General features: G+C 44.7%; 15 non-coding genes across 15 annotated transcripts; all 15 read left to right on the forward strand.

Moving 5' to 3' along the window:
* Positions 1–73: 73 nt before the first annotated feature.
* Positions 74–264, forward strand: LOC141274264 (U2 spliceosomal RNA). The gene has a single exon (XR_012322547.1). It is a non-coding gene; the product is annotated as a U2 spliceosomal RNA (small nuclear RNA).
* Positions 265–1,379: 1,115 nt separating this feature from the next.
* Positions 1,380–1,570, forward strand: LOC141274265 (U2 spliceosomal RNA). Its single transcript, XR_012322548.1, has one exon. It is a non-coding gene; the product is annotated as a U2 spliceosomal RNA (small nuclear RNA).
* Positions 1,571–2,685: 1,115 nt separating this feature from the next.
* On the forward strand, positions 2,686–2,876 carry LOC141274266 (U2 spliceosomal RNA). The gene has a single exon (XR_012322549.1). It is a non-coding gene; the product is annotated as a U2 spliceosomal RNA (small nuclear RNA).
* Positions 2,877–3,991: 1,115 nt separating this feature from the next.
* LOC141274267 (U2 spliceosomal RNA) lies at positions 3,992–4,182 on the forward strand. The gene has a single exon (XR_012322550.1). It is a non-coding gene; the product is annotated as a U2 spliceosomal RNA (small nuclear RNA).
* A 1,115-nt stretch (positions 4,183–5,297) lies between these two features.
* On the forward strand, positions 5,298–5,488 carry LOC141274268 (U2 spliceosomal RNA). The gene has a single exon (XR_012322551.1). It is a non-coding gene; the product is annotated as a U2 spliceosomal RNA (small nuclear RNA).
* Positions 5,489–6,603: 1,115 nt separating this feature from the next.
* On the forward strand, positions 6,604–6,794 carry LOC141150011 (U2 spliceosomal RNA). Its single transcript, XR_012246285.1, has one exon. It is a non-coding gene; the product is annotated as a U2 spliceosomal RNA (small nuclear RNA).
* Positions 6,795–7,906: 1,112 nt separating this feature from the next.
* Positions 7,907–8,097, forward strand: LOC141149930 (U2 spliceosomal RNA). The gene has a single exon (XR_012246208.1). It is a non-coding gene; the product is annotated as a U2 spliceosomal RNA (small nuclear RNA).
* Positions 8,098–9,212: 1,115 nt separating this feature from the next.
* On the forward strand, positions 9,213–9,403 carry LOC141274269 (U2 spliceosomal RNA). The gene has a single exon (XR_012322552.1). It is a non-coding gene; the product is annotated as a U2 spliceosomal RNA (small nuclear RNA).
* A 1,115-nt stretch (positions 9,404–10,518) lies between these two features.
* Positions 10,519–10,709, forward strand: LOC141274270 (U2 spliceosomal RNA). Its single transcript, XR_012322553.1, has one exon. It is a non-coding gene; the product is annotated as a U2 spliceosomal RNA (small nuclear RNA).
* Positions 10,710–11,824: 1,115 nt separating this feature from the next.
* Positions 11,825–12,015, forward strand: LOC141274271 (U2 spliceosomal RNA). Its single transcript, XR_012322554.1, has one exon. It is a non-coding gene; the product is annotated as a U2 spliceosomal RNA (small nuclear RNA).
* A 1,115-nt stretch (positions 12,016–13,130) lies between these two features.
* Positions 13,131–13,321, forward strand: LOC141274272 (U2 spliceosomal RNA). The gene has a single exon (XR_012322555.1). It is a non-coding gene; the product is annotated as a U2 spliceosomal RNA (small nuclear RNA).
* A 1,112-nt stretch (positions 13,322–14,433) lies between these two features.
* On the forward strand, positions 14,434–14,624 carry LOC141274274 (U2 spliceosomal RNA). The gene has a single exon (XR_012322557.1). It is a non-coding gene; the product is annotated as a U2 spliceosomal RNA (small nuclear RNA).
* A 1,115-nt stretch (positions 14,625–15,739) lies between these two features.
* On the forward strand, positions 15,740–15,930 carry LOC141274275 (U2 spliceosomal RNA). Its single transcript, XR_012322558.1, has one exon. It is a non-coding gene; the product is annotated as a U2 spliceosomal RNA (small nuclear RNA).
* Positions 15,931–17,045: 1,115 nt separating this feature from the next.
* Positions 17,046–17,236, forward strand: LOC141274276 (U2 spliceosomal RNA). The gene has a single exon (XR_012322559.1). It is a non-coding gene; the product is annotated as a U2 spliceosomal RNA (small nuclear RNA).
* Positions 17,237–18,351: 1,115 nt separating this feature from the next.
* LOC141274277 (U2 spliceosomal RNA) lies at positions 18,352–18,542 on the forward strand. The gene has a single exon (XR_012322560.1). It is a non-coding gene; the product is annotated as a U2 spliceosomal RNA (small nuclear RNA).
* The last annotated feature ends 605 nt before the right edge of the window (positions 18,543–19,147 follow it).

The following is a 19,147-nucleotide window of genomic DNA, read 5'->3' on the forward strand; positions in this document are numbered from 1 at the left end:
CCAGGAGCTCATCTCCACAAATGGACTTTTCAGGATCCTTGGGTGGCTCCGTAGTTTGAAACCAATTCTGGTTATCGCTTCTCGGCCTTTTGGCTAAGATCAAGTGTAGTATCTGTTCTTATCAGTTTAATATCTGATACGTCCCCTATCTGGGGACCATATATTAAATGGATTTTTAGAACAGGGAGATGGAAAAAGAGCTTGCTCTGTCCACTCCACGCATTGACCTGGTATTGCAGTATCTCCAGGACCGGTGCACCCCTTCTTTAATGCAGTTTCTAAAATCAGAAAGAATTGAATTCAATGTTTTTTGTTCATTTTGCTTGTTTGTCGGATTTTGGGATGGACTCTTTGGCTTTGCTTTTCTTCTCCTCATTGGATTTTTCATGTTCAAAGTTGCAGAAGCCAGATTACAAGCTCATTTTGGTTCAACTTCAGCAACTGTGCATTGCATTGCAATGTAATGTGATGCAATGCTATCTTTCTAGCTCTCCCTTTTTACTTCCTTTTGGATAAACAGACATATTAGGCAAGCATTTTGGAGCTTTCACCTAAATAACTACAGGTGGTGAGATAAGCTGCACAATATAATTGACCTTTCAGTATATTGTTGCACACACACCATCTATTTAGCAAATGCCCTTGTTATCAACAGCAGCCTTTTAAACTCACCTGAGCTAACAGGTATGTGCGCTGGTTACTCTGCTGCGCTTAAAATTTCTTTTTTGGTTTGCTACAATGCCTTTTCTGAAACGTTGTCTCCTTCTGCTGGAACACTGACTTCTTTCATTTAATGCCTGCAGACTATAAAAGAGAACCCAACCCAAAAAGTTTGGTTGATTAGTCTGTGGCATTCTGTTAAACTGTTGCTTATGGCGGTCTCTGTGAGCTTCTCAGCGACATTCAGCCAGCCAGGTATCCTGCCTGCAGTAGATGGAATGTGGCAATGGAACGCTGGCTGCGCGTGTCATAATAGGCTCTGAGCCTTTATATACCTGTGCACAGCAGCAGCCACCTTCAGTCTGCTGCTGGACAGCCAGCAGCAGCAGCAGCAGGAGAGGTATGTAATCAGGAGCCCTCCTGCTAAGGGTAGACAGCTGCTCGTTCCACCCCACCCCCCGCCTTAATTGGTTCTCCTCCCTTCCAACGGTGTTGAGGCGGGTGGGAACAGCAGGGGGTGAAGGTGCTGTGTTTAAAGAGGTGGAGTTATGCAGATCTAAAACGCGTGGATTGCAGCAGCAGCAAGCCGAAAAGTGCAGGCATGTAAGGGATCTAGAGGTTGACAACATGTCTTCTTAACGGGAGTCCAGGAGCTCATCTCCACAAATGGACTTTTCAGGATCCTTGGGTGGCTCCGTAGTTTGAAACCAATTCTGGTTATCGCTTCTCGGCCTTTTGGCTAAGATCAAGTGTAGTATCTGTTCTTATCAGTTTAATATCTGATACGTCCCCTATCTGGGGACCATATATTAAATGGATTTTTAGAACAGGGAGATGGAAAAAGAGCTTGCTCTGTCCACTCCACGCATTGACCTGGTATTGCAGTATCTCCAGGACCGGTGCACCCCTTCTTTAATGCAGTTTCTAAAATCAGAAAGAATTGAATTCAATGTTTTTTGTTCATTTTGCTTGTTTGTCGGATTTTGGGATGGACTCTTTGGCTTTGCTTTTCTTCTCCTCATTGGATTTTTCATGTTCAAAGTTGCAGAAGCCAGATTACAAGCTCATTTTGGTTCAACTTCAGCAACTGTGCATTGCATTGCCATGTAATGTGATGCAATGCTATCTTTCTAGCTCTCCCTTTTTACTTCCTTTTGGATAAACAGACATATTAGGCAAGCATTTTGGAGCTTTCACCTAAATAACTACAGGTGGTGAGATAAGCTGCACAATATAATTGACCTTTCAGTATATTGTTGCACACACACCATCTATTTAGCAAATGCCCTTGTTATCAACAGCAGCCTTTTAAACTCACCTGAGCTAACAGGTATGTGCGCTGGTTACTCTGCTGCGCTTAAAATTTCTTTTTTGGTTTGCTACAATGCCTTTTCTGAAACGTTGTCTCCTTCTGCTGGAACACTGACTTCTTTCATTTAATGCCTGCAGACTATAAAAGAGAACCCAACCCAAAAAGTTTGGTTGATTAGTCTGTGGCATTCTGTTAAACTGTTGCTTATGGCGGTCTCTGTGAGCTTCTCAGCGACATTCAGCCAGCCAGGTATCCTGCCTGCAGTAGATGGAATGTGGCAATGGAACGCTGGCTGCGCGTGTCATAATAGGCTCTGAGCCTTTATATACCTGTGCACAGCAGCAGCCACCTTCAGTCTGCTGCTGGACAGCCAGCAGCAGCAGCAGCAGGAGAGGTATGTAATCAGGAGCCCTCCTGCTAAGGGTAGACAGCTGCTCGTTCCACCCCACCCCCCGCCTTAATTGGTTCTCCTCCCTTCCAACGGTGTTGAGGCGGGTGGGAACAGCAGGGGGTGAAGGTGCTGTGTTTAAAGAGGTGGAGTTATGCAGATCTAAAACGCGTGGATTGCAGCAGCAGCAAGCCGAAAAGTGCAGGCATGTAAGGGATCTAGAGGTTGACAACATGTCTTCTTAACGGGAGTCCAGGAGCTCATCTCCACAAATGGACTTTTCAGGATCCTTGGGTGGCTCCGTAGTTTGAAACCAATTCTGGTTATCGCTTCTCGGCCTTTTGGCTAAGATCAAGTGTAGTATCTGTTCTTATCAGTTTAATATCTGATACGTCCCCTATCTGGGGACCATATATTAAATGGATTTTTAGAACAGGGAGATGGAAAAAGAGCTTGCTCTGTCCACTCCACGCATTGACCTGGTATTGCAGTATCTCCAGGACCGGTGCACCCCTTCTTTAATGCAGTTTCTAAAATCAGAAAGAATTGAATTCAATGTTTTTTGTTCATTTTGCTTGTTTGTCGGATTTTGGGATGGACTCTTTGGCTTTGCTTTTCTTCTCCTCATTGGATTTTTCATGTTCAAAGTTGCAGAAGCCAGATTACAAGCTCATTTTGGTTCAACTTCAGCAACTGTGCATTGCATTGCCATGTAATGTGATGCAATGCTATCTTTCTAGCTCTCCCTTTTTACTTCCTTTTGGATAAACAGACATATTAGGCAAGCATTTTGGAGCTTTCACCTAAATAACTACAGGTGGTGAGATAAGCTGCACAATATAATTGACCTTTCAGTATATTGTTGCACACACACCATCTATTTAGCAAATGCCCTTGTTATCAACAGCAGCCTTTTAAACTCACCTGAGCTAACGGGTATGTGCGCTGGTTACTCTGCTGCGCTTAAAATTTCTTTTTTGGTTTGCTACAATGCCTTTTCTGAAACGTTGTCTCCTTCTGCTGGAACACTGACTTCTTTCATTTAATGCCTGCAGACTATAAAAGAGAACCCAACCCAAAAAGTTTGGTTGATTAGTCTGTGGCATTCTGTTAAACTGTTGCTTATGGCGGTCTCTGTGAGCTTCTCAGCGTCATTCAGCCAGCCAGGTATCCTGCCTGCAGTAGATGGAATGTGGCAATGGAACGCTGGCTGCGCGTGTCATAATAGGCTCTGAGCCTTTATATACCTGTGCACAGCAGCAGCCACCTTCAGTCTGCTGCTGGACAGCCAGCAGCAGCAGCAGCAGGAGAGGTATGTAATCAGGAGCCCTCCTGCTAAGGGTAGACAGCTGCTCGTTCCACCCCACCCCCCGCCTTAATTGGTTCTCCTCCCTTCCAACGGTGTTGAGGCGGGTGGGAACAGCAGGGGGTGAAGGTGCTGTGTTTAAAGAGGTGGAGTTATGCAGATCTAAAACGCGTGGATTGCAGCAGCAGCAAGCCGAAAAGTGCAGGCATGTAAGGGATCTAGAGGTTGACAACATGTCTTCTTAACGGGAGTCCAGGAGCTCATCTCCACAAATGGACTTTTCAGGATCCTTGGGTGGCTCCGTAGTTTGAAACCAATTCTGGTTATCGCTTCTCGGCCTTTTGGCTAAGATCAAGTGTAGTATCTGTTCTTATCAGTTTAATATCTGATACGTCCCCTATCTGGGGACCATATATTAAATGGATTTTTAGAACAGGGAGATGGAAAAAGAGCTTGCTCTGTCCACTCCACGCATTGACCTGGTATTGCAGTATCTCCAGGACCGGTGCACCCCTTCTTTAATGCAGTTTCTAAAATCAGAAAGAATTGAATTCAATGTTTTTTGTTCATTTTGCTTGTTTGTCGGATTTTGGGATGGACTCTTTGGCTTTGCTTTTCTTCTCCTCATTGGATTTTTCATGTTCAAAGTTGCAGAAGCCAGATTACAAGCTCATTTTGGTTCAACTTCAGCAACTGTGCATTGCATTGCCATGTAATGTGATGCAATGCTATCTTTCTAGCTCTCCCTTTTTACTTCCTTTTGGATAAACAGACATATTAGGCAAGCATTTTGGAGCTTTCACCTAAATAACTACAGGTGGTGAGATAAGCTGCACAATATAATTGACCTTTCAGTATATTGTTGCACACACACCATCTATTTAGCAAATGCCCTTGTTATCAACAGCAGCCTTTTAAACTCACCTGAGCTAACAGGTATGTGCGCTGGTTACTCTGCTGCGCTTAAAATTTCTTTTTTGGTTTGCTACAATGCCTTTTCTGAAACGTTGTCTCCTTCTGCTGGAACACTGACTTCTTTCATTTAATGCCTGCAGACTATAAAAGAGAACCCAACCCAAAAAGTTTGGTTGATTAGTCTGTGGCATTCTGTTAAACTGTTGCTTATGGCGGTCTCTGTGAGCTTCTCAGCGACATTCAGCCAGCCAGGTATCCTGCCTGCAGTAGATGGAATGTGGCAATGGAACGCTGGCTGCGCGTGTCATAATAGGCTCTGAGCCTTTATATACCTGTGCACAGCAGCAGCCACCTTCAGTCTGCTGCTGGACAGCCAGCAGCAGCAGCAGCAGGAGAGGTATGTAATCAGGAGCCCTCCTGCTAAGGGTAGACAGCTGCTCGTTCCACCCCACCCCCCGCCTTAATTGGTTCTCCTCCCTTCCAACGGTGTTGAGGCGGGTGGGAACAGCAGGGGGTGAAGGTGCTGTGTTTAAAGAGGTGGAGTTATGCAGATCTAAAACGCGTGGATTGCAGCAGCAGCAAGCCGAAAAGTGCAGGCATGTAAGGGATCTAGAGGTTGACAACATGTCTTCTTAACGGGAGTCCAGGAGCTCATCTCCACAAATGGACTTTTCAGGATCCTTGGGTGGCTCCGTAGTTTGAAACCAATTCTGGTTATCGCTTCTCGGCCTTTTGGCTAAGATCAAGTGTAGTATCTGTTCTTATCAGTTTAATATCTGATACGTCCCCTATCTGGGGACCATATATTAAATGGATTTTTAGAACAGGGAGATGGAAAAAGAGCTTGCTCTGTCCACTCCACGCATTGACCTGGTATTGCAGTATCTCCAGGACCGGTGCACCCCTTCTTTAATGCAGTTTCTAAAATCAGAAAGAATTGAATTCAATGTTTTTTGTTCATTTTGCTTGTTTGTCGGATTTTGGGATGGACTCTTTGGCTTTGCTTTTCTTCTCCTCATTGGATTTTTCATGTTCAAAGTTGCAGAAGCCAGATTACAAGCTCATTTTGGTTCAACTTCAGCAACTGTGCATTGCATTGCCATGTAATGTGATGCAATGCTATCTTTCTAGCTCTCCCTTTTTACTTCCTTTTGGATAAACAGACATATTAGGCAAGCATTTTGGAGCTTTCACCTAAATAACTACAGGTGGTGAGATAAGCTGCACAATATAATTGACCTTTCAGTATATTGTTGCACACACACCATCTATTTAGCAAATGCCCTTGTTATCAACAGCAGCCTTTTAAACTCACCTGAGCTAACAGGTATGTGCGCTGGTTACTCTGCTGCGCTTAAAATTTCTTTTTTGGTTTGCTACAATGCCTTTTCTGAAACGTTGTCTCCTTCTGCTGGAACACTGACTTCTTTCATTTAATGCCTGCAGACTATAAAAGAGAACCCAACCCAAAAAGTTTGGTTGATTAGTCTGTGGCATTCTGTTAAACTGTTGCTTATGGCGGTCTCTGTGAGCTTCTCAGCGACATTCAGCCAGCCAGGTATCCTGCCTGCAGTAGATGGAATGTGGCAATGGAACGCTGGCTGCGCGTGTCATAATAGGCTCTGAGCCTTTATATACCTGTGCACAGCAGCAGCCACCTTCAGTCTGCTGCTGAACAGCCAGCAGCAGCAGCAGCAGGAGAGGTATGTAATCAGGAGCCCTCCTGCTAAGGGTAGACAGCTGCTCGTTCCACCCCACCCCCCGCCTTAATTGGTTCTCCTCCCTTCCAACGGTGTTGAGGCGGGTGGGAACAGCAGGGGGTGAAGGTGCTGTGTTTAAAGAGGTGGAGTTATGCAGATCTAAAACGCGTGGATTGCAGCAGCAGCAAGCCGAAAAGTGCAGGCATGTAAGGGATCTAGAGGTTGACAACATGTCTTCTTAACGGGAGTCCAGGAGCTCATCTCCACAAATGGACTTTTCAGGATCCTTGGGTGGCTCCGTAGTTTGAAACCAATTCTGGTTATCGCTTCTCGGCCTTTTGGCTAAGATCAAGTGTAGTATCTGTTCTTATCAGTTTAATATCTGATACGTCCCCTATCTGGGGACCATATATTAAATGGATTTTTAGAACAGGGAGATGGAAAAAGAGCTTTCTCTGTCCACTCCACGCATTGACCTGGTATTGCAGTATCTCCAGGACCGGTGCACCCCTTCTTTAATGCAGTTTCTAAAATCAGAAAGAATTGAATTCAATGTTTTTTGTTCATTTTGCTTGTTTGTCGGATTTTGGGATGGACTCTTTGGCTTTGCTTTTCTTCTCCTCATTGGATTTTTCATGTTCAAAGTTGCAGAAGCCAGATTACAAGCTCATTTTGGTTCAACTTCAGCAACTGTGCATTGCATTGCCATGTAATGTGATGCAATGCTATCTTTCTAGCTCTCCCTTTTTACTTCCTTTTGGATAAACAGACATATTAGGCAAGCATTTTGGAGCTTTCACCTAAATAACTACAGGTGGTGAGATAAGCTGCACAATATAATTGACCTTTCAGTATATTGTTGCACACACACCATCTATTTAGCAAATGCCCTTGTTATCAACAGCAGCCTTTTAAACTCACCTGAGCTAACAGGTATGTGCGCTGGTTACTCTGCTGCGCTTAAAATTTCTTTTTTGGTTTGCTACAATGCCTTTTCTGAAACGTTGTCTCCTTCTGCTGGAACACTGACTTCTTTCATTTAATGCCTGCAGACTATAAAAGAGAACCCAACCCAAAAAGTTTGGTTGATTAGTCTGTGGCATTCTGTTAAACTGTTGCTTATGGCGGTCTCTGTGAGCTTCTCAGCGACATTCAGCCAGCCAGGTATCCTGCCTGCAGTAGATGGAATGTGGCAATGGAACGCTGGCTGCGCGTGTCATAATAGGCTCTGAGCCTTTATATACCTGTGCACAGCAGCAGCCACCTTTAGTCTGCTGCTGGACAGCCAGCAGCAGCAGCAGGAGAGGTATGTAATCAGGAGCCCTCCTGCTAAGGGTAGACAGCTGCTCGTTCCACCCCACCCCCCGCCTTAATTGGTTCTCCTCCCTTCCAACGGTGTTGAGGCGGGTGGGAACAGCAGGGGGTGAAGGTGCTGTGTTTAAAGAGGTGGAGTTATGCAGATCTAAAACGCGTGGATTGCAGCAGCAGCAAGCCGAAAAGTGCAGGCATGTAAGGGATCTAGAGGTTGACAACATGTCTTCTTAACGGGAGTCCAGGAGCTCATCTCCACAAATGGACTTTTCAGGATCCTTGGGTGGCTCCGTAGTTTGAAACCAATTCTGGTTATCGCTTCTCGGCCTTTTGGCTAAGATCAAGTGTAGTATCTATTCTTATCAGTTTAATATCTGATACGTCCCCTATCTGGGGACCATATATTAAATGGATTTTTAGAACAGGGAGATGGAAAAAGAGCTTGCTCTGTCCACTCCACGCATTGACCTGGTATTGCAGTATCTCCAGGACCGGTGCACCCCTTCTTTAATGCAGTTTCTAAAATCAGAAAGAATTGAATTCAATGTTTTTTGTTCATTTTGCTTGTTTGTCGGATTTTGGGATGGACTCTTTGGCTTTGCTTTTCTTCTCCTCATTGGATTTTTCATGTTCAAAGTTGCAGAAGCCAGATTACAAGCTCATTTTGGTTCAACTTCAGCAACTGTGCATTGCATTGCCATGTAATGTGATGCAATGCTATCTTTCTAGCTCTCCCTTTTTACTTCCTTTTGGATAAACAGACATATTAGGCAAGCATTTTGGAGCTTTCACCTAAATAACTACAGGTGGTGAGATAAGCTGCACAATATAATTGACCTTTCAGTATATTGTTGCACACACACCATCTATTTAGCAAATGCCCTTGTTATCAACAGCAGCCTTTTAAACTCACCTGAGCTAACAGGTATGTGCGCTGGTTACTCTGCTGCGCTTAAAATTTCTTTTTTGGTTTGCTACAATGCCTTTTCTGAAACGTTGTCTCCTTCTGCTGGAACACTGACTTCTTTCATTTAATGCCTGCAGACTATAAAAGAGAACCCAACCCAAAAAGTTTGGTTGATTAGTCTGTGGCATTCTGTTAAACTGTTGCTTATGGCGGTCTCTGTGAGCTTCTCAGCGACATTCAGCCAGCCAGGTATCCTGCCTGCAGTAGATGGAATGTGGCAATGGAACGCTGGCTGCGCGTGTCATAATAGGCTCTGAGCCTTTATATACCTGTGCACAGCAGCAGCCACCTTCAGTCTGCTGCTGGACAGCCAGCAGCAGCAGCAGCAGGAGAGGTATGTAATCAGGAGCCCTCCTGCTAAGGGTAGACAGCTGCTCGTTCCACCCCACCCCCCGCCTTAATTGGTTCTCCTCCCTTCCAACGGTGTTGAGGCGGGTGGGAACAGCAGGGGGTGAAGGTGCTGTGTTTAAAGAGGTGGAGTTATGCAGATCTAAAACGCGTGGATTGCAGCAGCAGCAAGCCGAAAAGTGCAGGCATGTAAGGGATCTAGAGGTTGACAACATGTCTTCTTAACGGGAGTCCAGGAGCTCATCTCCACAAATGGACTTTTCAGGATCCTTGGGTGGCTCCGTAGTTTGAAACCAATTCTGGTTATCGCTTCTCGGCCTTTTGGCTAAGATCAAGTGTAGTATCTGTTCTTATCAGTTTAATATCTGATACGTCCCCTATCTGGGGACCATATATTAAATGGATTTTTAGAACAGGGAGATGGAAAAAGAGCTTGCTCTGTCCACTCCACGCATTGACCTGGTATTGCAGTATCTCCAGGACCGGTGCACCCCTTCTTTAATGCAGTTTCTAAAATCAGAAAGAATTGAATTCAATGTTTTTTGTTCATTTTGCTTGTTTGTCGGATTTTGGGATGGACTCTTTGGCTTTGCTTTTCTTCTCCTCATTGGATTTTTCATGTTCAAAGTTGCAGAAGCCAGATTACAAGCTCATTTTGGTTCAACTTCAGCAACTGTGCATTGCATTGCCATGTAATGTGATGCAATGCTATCTTTCTAGCTCTCCCTTTTTACTTCCTTTTGGATAAACAGACATATTAGGCAAGCATTTTGGAGCTTTCACCTAAATAACTACAGGTGGTGAGATAAGCTGCACAATATAATTGACCTTTCAGTATATTGTTGCACACACACCATCTATTTAGCAAATGCCCTTGTTATCAACAGCAGCCTTTTAAACTCACCTGAGCTAACAGGTATGTGCGCTGGTTACTCTGCTGCGCTTAAAATTTCTTTTTTGGTTTGCTACAATGCCTTTTCTGAAACGTTGTCTCCTTCTGCTGGAACACTGACTTCTTTCATTTAATGCCTGCAGACTATAAAAGAGAACCCAACCCAAAAAGTTTGGTTGATTAGTCTGTGGCATTCTGTTAAACTGTTGCTTATGGCGGTCTCTGTGAGCTTCTCAGCGACATTCAGCCAGCCAGGTATCCTGCCTGCAGTAGATGGAATGTGGCAATGGAACGCTGGCTGCGCGTGTCATAATAGGCTCTGAGCCTTTATATACCTGTGCACAGCAGCAGCCACCTTCAGTCTGCTGCTGGACAGCCAGCAGCAGCAGCAGCAGGAGAGGTATGTAATCAGGAGCCCTCCTGCTAAGGGTAGACAGCTGCTCGTTCCACCCCACCCCCCGCCTTAATTGGTTCTCCTCCCTTCCAACGGTGTTGAGGCGGGTGGGAACAGCAGGGGGTGAAGGTGCTGTGTTTAAAGAGGTGGAGTTATGCAGATCTAAAACGCGTGGATTGCAGCAGCAGCAAGCCGAAAAGTTCAGGCATGTAAGGGATCTAGAGGTTGACAACATGTCTTCTTAACGGGAGTCCAGGAGCTCATCTCCACAAATGGACTTTTCAGGATCCTTGGGTGGCTCCGTAGTTTGAAACCAATTCTGGTTATCGCTTCTCGGCCTTTTGGCTAAGATCAAGTGTAGTATCTGTTCTTATCAGTTTAATATCTGATACGTCCCCTATCTGGGGACCATATATTAAATGGATTTTTAGAACAGGGAGATGGAAAAAGAGCTTGCTCTGTCCACTCCACGCATTGACCTGGTATTGCAGTATCTCCAGGACCGGTGCACCCCTTCTTTAATGCAGTTTCTAAAATCAGAAAGAATTGAATTCAATGTTTTTTGTTCATTTTGCTTGTTTGTCGGATTTTGGGATGGACTCTTTGGCTTTGCTTTTCTTCTCCTCATTGGATTTTTCATGTTCAAAGTTGCAGAAGCCAGATTACAAGCTCATTTTGGTTCAACTTCAGCAACTGTGCATTGCATTGCCATGTAATGTGATGCAATGCTATCTTTCTAGCTCTCCCTTTTTACTTTCTTTTGGATAAACAGACATATTAGGCAAGCATTTTGGAGCTTTCACCTAAATAACTACAGGTGGTGAGATAAGCTGCACAATATAATTGACCTTTCAGTATATTGTTGCACACACACCATCTATTTAGCAAATGCCCTTGTTATCAACAGCAGCCTTTTAAACTCACCTGAGCTAACAGGTATGTGCGCTGGTTACTCTGCTGCGCTTAAAATTTCTTTTTTGGTTTGCTACAATGCCTTTTCTGAAACGTTGTCTCCTTCTGCTGGAACACTGACTTCTTTCATTTAATGCCTGCAGACTATAAAAGAGAACCCAACCCAAAAAGTTTGGTTGATTAGTCTGTGGCATTCTGTTAAACTGTTGCTTATGGCGGTCTCTGTGAGCTTCTCAGCGACATTCAGCCAGCCAGGTATCCTGCCTGCAGTAGATGGAATGTGGCAATGGAACGCTGGCTGCGCGTGTCATAATAGGCTCTGAGCCTTTATATACCTGTGCACAGCAGCAGCCACCTTCAGTCTGCTGCTGGACAGCCAGCAGCAGCAGCAGCAGGAGAGGTATGTAATCAGGAGCCCTCCTGCTAAGGGTAGACAGCTGCTCGTTCCACCCCACCCCCCGCCTTAATTGGTTCTCCTCCCTTCCAACGGTGTTGAGGCGGGTGGGAACAGCAGGGGGTGAAGGTGCTGTGTTTAAAGAGGTGGAGTTATGCAGATCTAAAACGCGTGGATTGCAGCAGCAGCAAGCCGAAAAGTGCAGGCATGTAAGGGATCTAGAGGTTGACAACATGTCTTCTTAACGGGAGTCCAGGAGCTCATCTCCACAAATGGACTTTTCAGGATCCTTGGGTGGCTCCGTAGTTTGAAACCAATTCTGGTTATCGCTTCTCGGCCTTTTGGCTAAGATCAAGTGTAGTATCTGTTCTTATCAGTTTAATATCTGATACGTCCCCTATCTGGGGACCATATATTAAATGGATTTTTAGAACAGGGAGATGGAAAAAGAGCTTGCTCTGTCCACTCCACGCATTGACCTGGTATTGCAGTATCTCCAGGACCGGTGCACCCCTTCTTTAATGCAGTTTCTAAAATCAGAAAGAATTGAATTCAATGTTTTTTGTTCATTTTGCTTGTTTGTCGGATTTTGGGATGGACTCTTTGGCTTTGCTTTTCTTCTCCTCATTGGATTTTTCATGTTCAAAGTTGCAGAAGCCAGATTACAAGCTCATTTTGGTTCAACTTCAGCAACTGTGCATTGCATTGCCATGTAATGTGATGCAATGCTATCTTTCTAGCTCTCCCTTTTTACTTCCTTTTGGATAAACAGACATATTAGGCAAGCATTTTGGAGCTTTCACCTAAATAACTACAGGTGGTGAGATAAGCTGCACAATATAATTGACCTTTCAGTATATTGTTGCACACACACCATCTATTTAGCAAATGCCCTTGTTATCAACAGCAGCCTTTTAAACTCACCTGAGCTAACAGGTATGTGCGCTGGTTACTCTGCTGCGCTTAAAATTTCTTTTTTGGTTTGCTACAATGCCTTTTCTGAAACGTTGTCTCCTTCTGCTGGAACACTGACTTCTTTCATTTAATGCCTGCAGACTATAAAAGAGAACCCAACCCAAAAAGTTTGGTTGATTAGTCTGTGGCATTCTGTTAAACTGTTGCTTATGGCGGTCTCTGTGAGCTTCTCAGCGACATTCAGCCAGCCAGGTATCCTGCCTGCAGTAGATGGAATGTGGCAATGGAACGCTGGCTGCGCGTGTCATAATAGGCTCTGAGCCTTTATATACCTGTGCACAGCAGCAGCCACCTTCAGTCTGCTGCTGGACAGCCAGCAGCAGCAGCAGCAGGAGAGGTATGTAATCAGGAGCCCTCCTGCTAAGGGTAGACAGCTGCTCGTTCCACCCCACCCCCCGCCTTAATTGGTTCTCCTCCCTTCCAACGGTGTTGAGGCGGGTGGGAACAGCAGGGGGTGAAGGTGCTGTGTTTAAAGAGGTGGAGTTATGCAGATCTAAAACGCGTGGATTGCAGCAGCAGCAAGCCGAAAAGTTCAGGCATGTAAGGGATCTAGAGGTTGACAACATGTCTTCTTAACGGGAGTCCAGGAGCTCATCTCCACAAATGGACTTTTCAGGATCCTTGGGTGGCTCCGTAGTTTGAAACCAATTCTGGTTATCGCTTCTCGGCCTTTTGGCTAAGATCAAGTGTAGTATCTGTTCTTATCAGTTTAATATCTGATACGTCCCCTATCTGGGGACCATATATTAAATGGATTTTTAGAACAGGGAGATGGAAAAAGAGCTTGCTCTGTCCACTCCACGCATTGACCTGGTATTGCAGTATCTCCAGGACCGGTGCACCCCTTCTTTAATGCAGTTTCTAAAATCAGAAAGAATTGAATTCAATGTTTTTTGTTCATTTTGCTTGTTTGTCGGATTTTGGGATGGACTCTTTGGCTTTGCTTTTCTTCTCCTCATTGGATTTTTCATGTTCAAAGTTGCAGAAGCCAGATTACAAGCTCATTTTGGTTCAACTTCAGCAACTGTGCATTGCATTGCCATGTAATGTGATGCAATGCTATCTTTCTAGCTCTCCCTTTTTACTTCCTTTTGGATAAACAGACATATTAGGCAAGCATTTTGGAGCTTTCACCTAAATAACTACAGGTGGTGAGATAAGCTGCACAATATAATTGACCTTTCAGTATATTGTTGCACACACACCATCTATTTAGCAAATGCCCTTGTTATCAACAGCAGCCTTTTAAACTCACCTGAGCTAACAGGTATGTGCGCTGGTTACTCTGCTGCGCTTAAAATTTCTTTTTTGGTTTGCTACAATGCCTTTTCTGAAACGTTGTCTCCTTCTGCTGGAACACTGACTTCTTTCATTTAATGCCTGCAGACTATAAAAGAGAACCCAACCCAAAAAGTTTGGTTGATTAGTCTGTGGCATTCTGTTAAACTGTTGCTTATGGCGGTCTCTGTGAGCTTCTCAGCGACATTCAGCCAGCCAGGTATCCTGCCTGCAGTAGATGGAATGTGGCAATGGAACGCTGGCTGCGCGTGTCATAATAGGCTCTGAGCCTTTATATACCTGTGCACAGCAGCAGCCACCTTCAGTCTGCTGCTGGACAGCCAGCAGCAGCAGCAGGAGAGGTATGTAATCAGGAGCCCTCCTGCTAAGGGTAGACAGCTGCTCGTTCCACCCCACCCCCCGCCTTAATTGGTTCTCCTCCCTTCCAACGGTGTTGAGGCGGGTGGGAACAGCAGGGCGTGAAGGTGCTGTGTTTAAAGAGGTGGAGTTATGCAGATCTAAAACGCGTGGATTGCAGCAGCAGCAAGCCGAAAAGTGCAGGCATGTAAGGGATCTAGAGGTTGACAACATGTCTTCTTAACGGGAGTCCAGGAGCTCATCTCCACAAATGGACTTTTCAGGATCCTTGGGTGGCTCCGTAGTTTGAAACCAATTCTGGTTATCGCTTCTCGGCCTTTTGGCTAAGATCAAGTGTAGTATCTGTTCTTATCAGTTTAATATCTGATACGTCCCCTATCTGGGGACCATATATTAAATGGATTTTTAGAACAGGGAGATGGAAAAAGAGCTTGCTCTGTCCACTCCACGCATTGACCTGGTATTGCAGTATCTCCAGGACCGGTGCACCCCTTCTTTAATGCAGTTTCTAAAATCAGAAAGAATTGAATTCAATGTTTTTTGTTCATTTTGCTTGTTTGTCGGATTTTGGGATGGACTCTTTGGCTTTGCTTTTCTTCTCCTCATTGGATTTTTCATGTTCAAAGTTGCAGAAGCCAGATTACAAGCTCATTTTGGTTCAACTTCAGCAACTGTGCATTGCATTGCCATGTAATGTGATGCAATGCTATCTTTCTAGCTCTCCCTTTTTACTTCCTTTTGGATAAACAGACATATTAGGCAAGCATTTTGGAGCTTTCACCTAAATAACTACAGGTGGTGAGATAAGCTGCACAATATAATTGACCTTTCAGTATATTGTTGCACACACACCATCTATTTAGCAAATGCCCTTGTTATCAACAGCAGCCTTTTAAACTCACCTGAGCTAACAGGTATGTGCGCTGGTTACTCTGCTGCGCTTAAAATTTCTTTTTTGGTTTGCTACAATGCCTTTTCTGAAACGTTGTCTCCTTCTGCTGGAACACTGACTTCTTTCATTTAATGCCTGCAGACTATAAAAGAGAACCCAACCCAAAAAGTTTGGTTGATTAGTCTGTGGCATTCTGTTAAACTGTTGCTTATGGCGGTCTCTGTGAGCTTCTCAGCGACATTCAGCCAGCCAGGTATCCTGCCTGCAGTAGATGGAATGTGGCAATGGAACGCTGGCTGCGCGTGTCATAATAGGCTCTGAGCCTTTATATACCTGTGCACAGCAGCAGGCACCTTCAGTCTGCTGCTGGACAGCCAGCAGCAGCAGCAGCAGGAGAGGTATGTAATCAGGAGCCCTCCTGCTAAGGGTAGACAGCTGCTCGTTCCACCCCACCCCCCGCCTTAATTGGTTCTCCTCCCTTCCAACGGTGTTGAGGCGGGTGGGAACAGCAGGGGGTGAAGGTGCTGTGTTTAAAGAGGTGGAGTTATGCAGATCTAAAATGCGTGGATTGCAGCAGCAGCAAGCCGAAAAGTGCAGGCATGTAAGGGATCTAGAGGTTGACAACATGTCTTCTTAACGGGAGTCCAGGAGCTCATCTCCACAGATGGACTATTCAGGATCCTTGGGTGGCTCCGTAGTTTGAAACCAATTCTGGTTATCGCTTCTCGGCCTTTTGGCTAAGATCAAGTGTAGTATCTGTTCTTATCAGTTTAATATCTGATACGTCCCCTATCTGGGGACCATATATTAAATGGATTTTTAGAACAGGGAGATGGAAAAAGAGCTTGCTCTGTCCACTCCACGCATTGACCTGGTATTGCAGTATCTCCAGGACCGGTGCACCCCTTCTTTAATGCAGTTTCTAAAATCAGAAAGAATTGAATTCAATGTTTTTTGTTCATTTTGCTTGTTTGTCGGATTTTGGGATGGACTCTTTGGCTTTGCTTTTCTTCTCCTCATTGGATTTTTCATGTTCAAAGTTGCAGAAGCCAGATTACAAGCTCATTTTGGTTCAACTTCAGCAACTGTGCATTGCATTGCCATGTAATGTGATGCAATGCTATCTTTCTAGCTCTCCCTTTTTACTTCCTTTTGGATAAACAGACATATTAGGCAAGCATTTTGGAGCTTTCACCTAAATAACTACAGGTGGTGAGATAAGCTGCACAATATAATTGACCTTTCAGTATATTGTTGCACACACACCATCTATTTAGCAAATGCCCTTGTTATCAACAGCAGCCTTTTAAACTCACCTGAGCTAACAGGTATGTGCGCTGGTTACTCTGCTGCGCTTAAAATTTCTTTTTTGGTTTGCTACAATGCCTTTTCTGAAACGTTGTCTCCTTCTGCTGGAACACTGACTTCTTTCATTTAATGCCTGCAGACTATAAAAGAGAACCCAACCCAAAAAGTTTGGTTGATTAGTCTGTGGCATTCTGTTAAACTGTTGCTTATGGCGGTCTCTGTGAGCTTCTCAGCGACATTCAGCCAGCCAGGTATCCTGCCTGCAGTAGATGGAATGTGGCAATGGAACGCTGGCTGCGCGTGTCATAATAGGCTCTGAGCCTTTATATACCTGTGCACAGCAGCAGCCACCTTCAGTCTGCTGCTGGACAGCCAGCAGCAGCAGCAGCAGGAGAGGTATGTAATCAGGAGCCCTCCTGCTAAGGGTAGACAGCTGCTCGTTCCACCCCACCCCCCGCCTTAATTGGTTCTCCTCCCTTCCAACGGTGTTGAGGCGGGTGGGAACAGCAGGGGGTGAAGGTGCTGTGTTTAAAGAGGTGGAGTTATGCAGATCTAAAACGCGTGGATTGCAGCAGCAGCAAGCCGAAAAGTGCAGGCATGTAAGGGATCTAGAGGTTGACAACATGTCTTCTTAACGGGAGTCCAGGAGCTCATCTCCACAAATGGACTTTTCAGGATCCTTGGGTGGCTCCGTAGTTTGAAACCAATTCTGGTTATCGCTTCTCGGCCTTTTGGCTAAGATCAAGTGTAGTATCTGTTCTTATCAGTTTAATATCTGATACGTCCCCTATCTGGGGACCATATATTAAATGGATTTTTAGAACAGGGAGATGGAAAAAGAGCTTGCTCTGTCCACTCCACGCATTGACCTGGTATTGCAGTATCTCCAGGACCGGTGCACCCCTTCTTTAATGCAGTTTCTAAAATCAGAAAGAATTGAATTCAATGTTTTTTGTTCATTTTGCTTGTTTGTCGGATTTTGGGATGGACTCTTTGGCTTTGCTTTTCTTCTCCTCATTGGATTTTTCATGTTCAAAGTTGCAGAAGCCAGATTACAAGCTCATTTTGGTTCAACTTCAGCAACTGTGCATTGCATTGCCATGTAATGTGATGCAATGCTATCTTTCTAGCTCTCCCTTTTTACTTCCTTTTGGATAAACAGACATATTAGGCAAGCATTTTGGAGCTTTCACCTAAATAACTACAGGTGGTGAGATAAGCTGCACAATATAATTGACCTTTCAGTATATTGTTGCACACACACCATCTATTTAGCAAATGCCCTTGTTATCAACAGCAGCCTTTTAAACTCACCTGAGCTAACAGGTATGTGCGCTGGTTACTCTGCTGCGCTTAAAATTTCTTTTTTGGTTTGCTACAATGCCTTTTCTGAAACGTTGTCTCCTTCTGCTGGAACACTGACTTCTTTCATTTAATGCATGCAGACTATAAAAGAGAACCCAACCCAAAAAGTTTGGTTGATTAGTCTGTGGCATTCTGTTAAACTGTTGCTTATGGCGGTCTCTGTGAGCTTCTCAGCGACATTCAGCCAGCCAGGTATCCTGCCTGCAGTAGATGGAATGTGGCAATGGAACGCTGGCTGCGCGTGTCATAATAGGCTCTGAGCCTTTATATACCTGTGCACAGCAGCAGCCACCTTCAGTCTGCTGCTGGACAGCCAGCAGCAGCAGCAGCAGGAGAGGTATGTAATCAGGAGCCCTCCTGCTAAGGGTAGACAGCTGCTCGTTCCACCCCACCCCCCGCCTTAATTGGTTCTCCTCCCTTCCAACGGTGTTGAGGCGGGTGGGAACAGCAGGGGGTGAAGGTGCTGTGTTTAAAGAGGTGGAGTTATGCAGATCTAAAACGCGTGGATTGCAGCAGCAGCAAGCCGAAAAGTGCAGGCATGTAAGGGATCTAGAGGTTGACAACATGTCTTCTTAACGGGAGTCCAGGAGCTCAACTCCACAAATGGACTTTTCAGGATCCTTGGGTGGCTCCGTAGTTTGAAACCAATTCTGGTTATCGCTTCTCGGCCTTTTGGCTAAGATCAAGTGTAGTATCTGTTCTTATCAGTTTAATATCTGATACGTCCCCTATCTGGGGACCATATATTAAATGGATTTTTAGAACAGGGAGATGGAAAAAGAGCTTGCTCTGTCCACTCCACGCATTGACCTGGTATTGCAGTATCTCCAGGACCGGTGCACCCCTTCTTTAATGCAGTTTCTAAAATCAGAAAGAATTGAATTCAATGTTTTTTGTTCATTTTGCTTGTTTGTCGGATTTTGGGATGGACTCTTTGGCTTTGCTTTTCTTCTCCTCATTGGATTTTTCATGTTCAAAGTTGCAGAAGCCAGATTACAAGCTCATTTTGGTTCAACTTCAGCAACTGTGCATTGCATTGCCATGTAATGTGATGCAATGCTATCTTTCTAGCTCTCCCTTTTTACTTCCTTTTGGATAAACAGACATATTAGGCAAGCATTTTGGAGCTTTCACCTAAATAACTACAGGTGGTGAGATAAGCTGCACAATATAATTGACCTTTCAGTATATTGTTGCACACACACCATCTATTTAGCAAATGCCCTTGTTATCAACAGCAGCCTTTTAAACTCACCTGAGCTAACAGGTATGTGCGCTGGTTACTCTGCTGCGCTTAAAATTTCTTTTTTGGTTTGCTACAATGCCTTTTCTGAAACGTTGTCTCCTTCTGCTGGAACACTGACTTCTTTCATTTAATGCCTGCAGACTATAAAAGAGAACCCAACCCAAAAAGTTTGGTTGATTAGTCTGTGGCATTCTGTTAAACTGTTG

The sequence above is a fragment of the Phyllobates terribilis genome, unplaced genomic scaffold, assembly GCF_046119375.1.
Source record: "Phyllobates terribilis strain yellow unplaced genomic scaffold, ASM4611937v1 Scaffold_5__5_contigs__length_657084704, whole genome shotgun sequence".
Taxonomy (NCBI): domain Eukaryota; kingdom Metazoa; phylum Chordata; class Amphibia; order Anura; family Dendrobatidae; genus Phyllobates; species Phyllobates terribilis.